Genomic DNA, 8,340 nt, shown 5'->3' on the forward strand with positions numbered 1-8,340 from the left:
CTGGACTATCCCAAACTGAAGCATCCATGTCAAAGGCACTTTCAACCTCTTCTCCCAACATTGTCCTCTCAACTTCCAATCTGACTACTAACACTACAACCTCTGATACCTCTCACCCGGTCCCTGTCAACAAGCCTTCTGTCTCCCTCCATCCCCCAACAACTTCAGTCATTTCTTCTGTAACTCATCTTGTCTCGTCCCGAGCCCGTTCAACAACCCGTTGTCTTACTCCCACCTCCCGCTGTAAATATCCTACAATTCCTACCACCATCCTCCAAGATGCACCCTCCTCAATAACTGCCCAACTCATTGAATCACGCAACCCTCATGCTCTTGTACATGCACAAAACCCCACCAGCACCCCATCAAAACCTAAAAATTCATAAAGATCATACAGTTTAATGTGCGGGCATATTTCAACATTAGACACATGGTGTCAGATTTTATTGAGATCGAGAGACCTGATGTGCTATTATTAAATAGCACATACATTACGAACTCATAAAAAATCAAACATTATGGCTACTCCTCTTACCAGTCACCAGATGAAGCACATGAAGGAGTTGCAATACTCATCCGTTCTTCATACAAACACGAACTCTTACACACTCATTGGCTTCACAAACATTTCCTAGCCATTAAAGTTCATACACAAATGGGGTCTCTCATCGTCTGCACAACCTACACCCGTCCTAACACCGACATTCCCATGCAAGATTTCATAACTCTCTTCAACAACTCTCACTTGCCTGTTTTTCTGCTTGCAGACCTCAATGCACAACACCCTACATTCCACCACAATACCACAAATCAGCATGGCAGACAGCTTCACCAAATATACACCCAAAAACATCTATTCTTTCTTGGCCCTGATTTCCCCACTTGTTTCACACATACAGGTTCTGGCCGGCCTGATCTCATATTCACCAACAGACACGGCAGCAACTTGCAACACTTCATTTCACCAGGGCCCATTACGGGCTCTGATCATATTCCCTTAATTCTCACAGTCTCCACAAATCCTATTCTCATCCCCAGCACTCCTCAATTCTCATACCATAGGGCAAACTGGGACATGTTCAAACAACACATTGATGACACTGATCTCACTTATGAATACAATGACAAACATCACACTGACATCGACACACAAGCACGCAACATACAAGACACCATCATTCATGCAGCAAACATCTCCATCCCTAAAACAGCACACAAACCACATTTCACTTTCACCCCCTCCATTCGCTCCAAACGCCTCTTAGCTTGCTATCACACTAGATTCTTACAAAACATACATCGTCATGGACAAATACTATGGGACCTAACAGCATTAAAAAACCATATCCTTAACAGCCTAGATGAAGACCACACAAAACATTGGAAACACCTTATAGAACAAGCAGAACAATACAGAAAACTGACACCTCAAGAATTCTGGAAACGAATCAAACGATTACAAGGATCAACTCACACACCGTTTAAATACCTTCTAAATAATAACAACAAAATCACTGATCCTGAAGCAGTTCTCAACATTTTTAAACACCACTGGGAACAAATCTTTCACCCACATCCTCCTGAACCATTTGCACGCCCCAACATTGAAATAGTCGAAGACTGGATACACCAAAATAGACAAGCAACTACACCAGACGACCTCATTCACCTTGAAAATCTCAATTCAAACACTGAACTACAGACTCCCCTAACTCTAGCTGATGTCAAGACAGCTCTCATGGGCACTCGTCGTAGAGCCCCTGGTGCGTCTGGCATTGGACATATCCTTCTTAGACAACTCCCTGCTTCTATCATTACTGCTATCACTAACCTATTCAACGCCTCCCTTGCCTCTGGTTACTTTCCACTCAACTTTAAGTCTGCCACAGCCGTTCTTATTCCAAAACCTGGGAAACCCCACACTGACCCAAAGAACTATAGACCCATCAGCCTTCTAGAGACACTTGGCAAAGTCTTTGAAAGGCTGATCAACCAGAGACTTAGAACGCACCTTGAACACAATGACTTACTCACTAACAAACAGTTTGGATTTCGGCCTCACCGGTCCACTCACGACGCCTTAAACATCATGACTAACTACCTCAGTATCAATCAGCACCAAAGACTTAAGACTGCACTCATCACTAAGGACGTTGAGAAGGCCTTTGACACTGTTTGGCATGACGGCTTAAAATTCAAACTATGCAACAACTTTAATCTTCCTCTCATCACCACCAAACTTCTTTCGAACTACTTAGACAATAGGACAATGCGAATTAAGTTCCTCCAACAACACTCTGACTACTTCAACTTACACGCCGGTGTTCCCCAAGGTTCTGTTCTTGCCCCAACACTCTACATCCTATACATAAACGACATTCCTGACCCTGTTCATCACACTTCATTAACCATATGTTATGCTGATGATGTCTCTCACCTTGTCACCAGCAACACCATTGATACACTAACAAACAGAGCACAAACAGAACTTGATGTTGTCACTGAGTGGGAGTACAAATGGCGTATAAAAACCAACTCCAGCAAATCTAAAATCACCTACTTTTTCTGTAAAAGAACTATTCGCCCAATTCCTCTCAAACTCTATTCATACACTCAAAATCCTACTTACATCTCTGTATCTCCCTCCTCCACAGTCCTGGGACTCACATTTGATCGACAACTACTCTTTCACACACACATAACACAGAAACATGCAATAGCTCTTCAAGCCATGAAGAAACTATACAGACTTAGATTTGCAAAACCTGACACAAAAATGCACCTTTACAAAGCACTCATTAGACCTCTCCTAACATACGCTCCACTAGCTCTTTCTCTATCTGCACGCACTAACAAAATAAAACTTCAAAGAATACAGAACAGAGCACTAAGATGGGTACTCAACACCCGATGGCAAGAGTTAAATACCAATCAAAGTCTCCATGAAAGTACTAACATTCCTGCCCTAAATACCTACTGGAAAACTCTATCAGACAAACAAATCGATAGACTACTCACTCATCATGAACAACACATTGATTTTCTCCTACACACTCTCAGACTACCACGAAACAATCATGACCTCTTCTCTACCATCCATGATCCTCTTCCTAACTCTGTATTTCGTTAAACTTTAGCTCTCAACACCCAGCATCCACTATCATTACATATTCAGCTCTCAACAACCAGCACAAACAATCCGTAAAAAAGTTCAGCCCTGACGCTCTTGAGCCAATCACTGTGATGTTGTGAGTTTGTGATGTCCCGATGTTGTCACTGAAAACACCCGACTGAGTCCCTGCCTCGAAAGCCGCAACCTAACGACACGCAGCTGGGTTTAGCCCTGGCACTTTTTCTCTTACAAATCTTCTTCCTCTCACCCCCCCTTATCTTCTTCTGTCCCCACTTCCAAGCTCGCCCCTATGGGCATCTTCTCCTGTATTATTCTGTTCTGTTCTGGCATTCGTCGTCAATTCGATTCACACAACTACAACACCATGACTGGACGCGGCAAGGGAGGCAAGGGACTCGGAAAGGGTGGCGCCAAGCGTCATCGTAAGGTGCTACGTGACAACATCCAGGGCATCACCAAGCCCGCTATTCGTCGCTTAGCTCGTCGTGGCGGCGTCAAGCGTATTTCGGGTCTCGTCTACGAAGAGACCCGTGGCGTCCTGAAGGTGTTCCTCGAGAACGTCATCCGTGATGCTGTAACCTACACGGAACACGCCAAGAGGAAGACCGTCACTGCCATGGACGTGGTGTACGCTCTGAAGCGCCAGGGTCGTACCCTCTACGGATTCGGCGGATAAGAGCTTGGCTAATCCATCGATTCCACCCACCACCACCTCAAAACGGGACCTAATTAGGTCCCTATACTTTTTTACTGAAGGGCTTAATAGACGATAACATAAATTGTTTTGATATCAGCTAGCACATTGGGTCTTATGAAATCTATTTTTTATCCTCGCATGCTTAAAGGGACTCTGATTGGGGAGGGAGGGGGGGGGAAGGTTTGTTACGTTATATACTAGCAGAGCAGGATCATTGGTGGGGGGGGGGGGGGTGAGGGGGAGAGAGAGAGAGAGATCTTTCCCAACTCTTCCTTTTTACATGAGTGAGCTACCCGTTTTATTAATTTTATCCTTCTCGGAGCTGTTTTGATAGTATCCAAATGATGGTAAATGAAAAGGGAGGACACGAATATCTACCCAGAATTCAGGACTGGCAATCGATATGCATGTTTGAGTGAGAATCTTTTTCTCTCTCAACTTAGGTATACGTTTATGTCGTACCTAAAAGCGAGAACCACACTATTGGGACAAGTATGCAAGGCCCAATTTTCCTAACAAGCACAGTTAATTTTGTTATTTTCGAACATTTCTTTCCAAATTGGTTTATCCAATTAACAGTATTATATTAAGATCATGAATTGCTGGGTTAGGTTAGGTTAGCTTAGGTTAGGTTAGGTTAGGTTAGCTTAGCTTGGGTTAGCTTAGGTTAGGTTAGGTTAGCTTAGCTTGGCTTGGGTTAGCATAGGTTAGGTTAGGTTTGATTACATTTCTATGTTAGATTTAACTCAAATTCAAAACAATTGCAGTCATTCGGCTTGTTAGTCAACTTGCCTCTAATAGGGGCAATTTGTCTAACAAGACTATTTAGTTTTGTGTGTGTATATTTATATATATATATATATATATATATATATATATATATATATATATATATATATATATATATATATGTATATATATATATATATATATATATATATATATATATATATATATATATATATATATATATATATATATATATATATATATATATAATATTATAGCTTCAAGACTCCGAACCAATATAGAAGCATCAAGAGGAAGTGCTTGTGTTATGGGCCAATAGGCCTTCTGCAGTTACTTCCATTCTTATGTTTTTATTCCCATTGGTTCGTGTTTTATCTTGTGTAAATGTCAATCACCTTACCCAAAACTTTGGTACCATATCACCTCACCCATGTGTGTATATATATATATATATATATATATATATATATATATATATATATATATATATATATATATATATATATATATATATATATATATATATATATATATATATATATATATATATATATATATATATATATATATATATATATATATATATATATATGTCGTACCTAGTAGCCAGAACGCACTTCTCAGCCTACTATGCAAGGCCCGATTTGCCTAGTAAGCCAAGTTTTCATGAAATAATGTTTTTTCGACTACCTAACCTAACTTTTTCGGCTACCTAACCGAACCTAACCTATAAAGATAGGTTAGGACAGGTTAGGTAGGGTTGGTTAGGTTCGGTCATATATCTACGTTTATTTTACCTCCAATAAAAAAAATTTGACCTCATACATAATGAAATGAGTAGCTTTATCATCTCATAAGAAAAAATTAGAGAAAATATATTAATTCAGGAAAACTTGGCTTATTAGGCAAATCGGGCCTTGCATAGTCGGCAGAGAAGTGCGTTCTGGCTACTAGGTACGACATATATATATATATATATATATATATATATATATATATATATATATATATATATATATATATATATATATGTCGTACCTAATAGCCAGAACGCACTTCTCAGCCTACTATTCAAGGCCCGATTTGCCTAATAAGCCAAGTTTTCATGAATTAATGTTTTTTCGTCTACCTAACCTACCGAACCTAACCTAACCTAGCTTTTTTTGGCTACCTAACCTAACCTTACCTATAAATATAGGTTAGGTTAGGTTAGGTAGGGTTGGTTAGGTTCGGTCATATATCTACGTTAATTTTAACTCCAATAAAAAAAAATTGACCTCATACATAGAGAAAAGGGTTGCTTTATCATTTCATAAGAAAAAAATTATAGTAAATATATTAATTCAGGAAAACTTGGCTTATTAGGCAAATCGGGCCTTGAATAGTAGGCTGAGAAGTGAGTTCTGGCTACTAGGTACGACATATATATATATATATATATATATATATATATATATATATATATATATATATATATATATATATATATATATATATATATATATATGTCGTACCTAATAGCCAGAACGCACTTCTCAGCCTACTATTCAAGGCCCGATTTGCCTAATAAGCCAAGTTTTCATGAATTAATGTTTTTTCGTCTACCTAACCTACCTAACCTAACCTAACCTAGCTTTTTTTGGCTACCTAACCTAACCTTACCTATAAATATAGGTTAGGTTAGGTTAGGTAGGGTTGGTTAGGTTCGGTCATATATCTACGTTAATTTTAACTCCAATAAAAAAAAATTTACCTCATACATAGAGAAAATAGTTACTTTATCATTTCATAAGAAAAAAAATATAGTAAATATATTAATTCAGGAAAACTTGGCTTATTAGGCAAATCGGGCCTTGAATAGTAGGCTGAGAAGTGAGTTCTGGCTACTAGGTACGACATATATATATATATATATATATATATATATATATATATATATATATATATATATATATATATATATATATATATATATATATATATATATATAATATACAGAGTAAATCTACCCCAAAAGTAATGATTTATTTGTCTACAAAACTAAACTCTTTTTGGAATCATATGAGGCCCCTCCACTGAGGGGGGAGGCCTGGATGTTTATTGTCATGTGTATTCATGCTGCTTGCATGTCGTCGTTTATTTTGCCTTTGTTGTTTTCTTGACAGCTTTCTTTGCCTTGGGTGGTTTGGGAGATTTTGAAGCTCTCTTTATTTTGGGCATTTTGTTCCCAACAACAAGCTGCTGCTGCTTCTTTTTCAAGGCTGTAGGTGGTTTGTTGCTTGTGGCGGCTTTCTTGGGAGTTACCACGGCCTTCTTTGCTGCTGTAGATGGTTTCTTGGTTGTGGTGGCTTTCTTGGGAGTTAGAACGGCCCTCTTCTCTGCTACGGCCAGCTTGAATGATCCACTAGCTCCACTTCCCTTGGTCTGAACAAGAATGCCGTCAGCCACTGCTTTCTTGAGAAATCTTCGGATGTAAATGGCGATCTTGGCAGCCTCGACTTTGTTGTTGGCAACAACGTACTTCTTGATTGCTTGTAGAGACGAGCCCTTACGGTCTTTGAGTGCTGCGACCGCGGCTAGAACCATTTGACTAGTTTTCGGGTGAGCAACCTGGACGCGAGGTTTCCTGGTGGTGGCCACCACAGGAGCAGCAGCAGCAGCAGCCGCAGCCTTCTTGGTAGGCTTTGCTTCTACCATGATGATGATGAACCAACCAAGGTGATGAGAGACGCTCAGACAGTCACGGGGGAATGATGCTGCCGCCGCTTGAGCCGAACCTATTTATGTGCCGGCACGGTACAGAAGCTGCAACCTGGCAACTCGTCCACCAATCACGACGGTTGGTTTTACGGCTCCGAAACCTGGATCCCATATCTTCTCTAAAATAGAAGCATTTGTTCATGTTCTTTGTAAAAGTATCATAAAGCAGGACAGATGAGACAAATATCATAAAAACTGAAGAGCAGATGAGCACACACATGTTTGTATTACAAAAGAAAATCCACAAATTCATTAGAAATTGGCAGGGCAGGCTGAGGAAGTAGGTAGATGTAAAATGTCTGTAAATGGCGAAAGAACATAAACCCAAGACTGAATAAACGATGTTAAATATCCATGCCAAGGAGACAAAAATATGTTAGGATACAATTACCATTAAGACACCACAAGCAGGTCCGTATCCTGCCGTGATGACTAAAAAGAGTTGGTTATTAGCCACAATGTGTAGGCAGTCTCATGCCAACCGCCATACCACGTTGAGAACACCGCTTCTCGTCCGATCAGCGAAGTTAAGCAACGTTGTGTTTGGTTAGTACTTGGATGGGTGACCGCCAGGGAACACCAAATGCTGTTGGCAATAATGTTTTTTGTTTTGTTTTGTTTTGTTTCGTTTGTTTTTGTTTGAATGGCTGGCTGGCTCCACGGGAAATTCACGGAGTTGTGTGGAATAAGGCCTGGTAAAATGAATTAATATGTATGTCATGTTTAAAACAAACTCGCTTAATATAGATATTGTGTGAGGCTTTATACAAAAACAAACAACCAAAACAAAACATGTTGTATATATATATAGCTTAATCCGGGTTTGAACTCGCAACTCCAAGAATACGCATCACTTATATACACTTTACCACTGGACCACTGCTGCAGGACACTAGCTTGATGCTGAGGTATCAATTTAATGACGTAAATGCCATTTCCACAAATAAATGATAATTAAAAAGTATTTGTATGTACAAATCTTTTCTGTTTAAAAGGCTAC

General features: G+C 39.5%; 1 non-coding gene across 1 annotated transcript; it reads left to right on the top strand.

The window, feature by feature from the left end:
• Window positions 1-7,816: 7,816 nt before the first annotated feature.
• LOC123748586 (5S ribosomal RNA) lies at window positions 7,817-7,935 on the top strand. The gene has a single exon (XR_006771784.2). It is a non-coding gene; the product is annotated as a 5S ribosomal RNA (ribosomal RNA).
• The last annotated feature ends 405 nt before the right edge of the window (window positions 7,936-8,340 follow it).

The sequence above is a fragment of the Procambarus clarkii genome, chromosome 27 (genome assembly GCF_040958095.1).
Source record: "Procambarus clarkii isolate CNS0578487 chromosome 27, FALCON_Pclarkii_2.0, whole genome shotgun sequence".
Lineage (NCBI taxonomy): Eukaryota > Metazoa > Arthropoda > Malacostraca > Decapoda > Cambaridae > Procambarus > Procambarus clarkii.